A 645-nucleotide genomic window follows, 5' to 3' on the forward strand; every position below is an offset into this window, starting at 1 on the left:
CCTTGTGAATGTTCCTGCTACTCCCTTACTTTAATAGTCTAACAAGCCAATAAATATTTCTATATCAGATTCAAGGGTAGGGAAAATTCCCCTTTTTCATGTAGAAAGTCAGGTTGTGCATAATGTAGGCAGGAAAAAGCTATGGAGAGCATCTTGGAGATTATTGATGATTAACTTTCACTTGTCGCTCTTTCTCTTGCTCTTTTCTTCTGCTCTATTAATAGCTAGCTATTAATACATTCTTTATACATATATAAGATAGTTTTATGTCTTGCTCAAAACCCTGCATTGTGGAATAAATGTCAAAGTTAATTCACAGTTTGACTTGGTCTTATTTACCTCACAAAACTTTTATCTTCTGCAGTCAACACCATTTATTCTCTGGTGTAGCCACATTGCCTCCCTCATATTTCCCTTAAAGATTCTGAGGATTTTCTAATGTAGAGCTCTATACTTGCTATTGCTATTGTCTCAAATGCTCTTCATTCTTTTGATCCATGATTATATCTTTCATTTCATTTTCTCCTTCAAATGTATGCTTCCTCTTCTCACTCCTTTGTCTTTTTTGAAATGTGTATTGTGTGTAGTGTGTGTATGTAAGTAAGTCTGTGTTATATATATATGTATATATATATATATATATAT

The sequence above is a fragment of the Mastomys coucha genome, unplaced genomic scaffold (genome assembly GCF_008632895.1).
Source record: "Mastomys coucha isolate ucsf_1 unplaced genomic scaffold, UCSF_Mcou_1 pScaffold22, whole genome shotgun sequence".
Classification (NCBI taxonomy): Eukaryota; Metazoa; Chordata; class Mammalia; order Rodentia; family Muridae; genus Mastomys; species Mastomys coucha.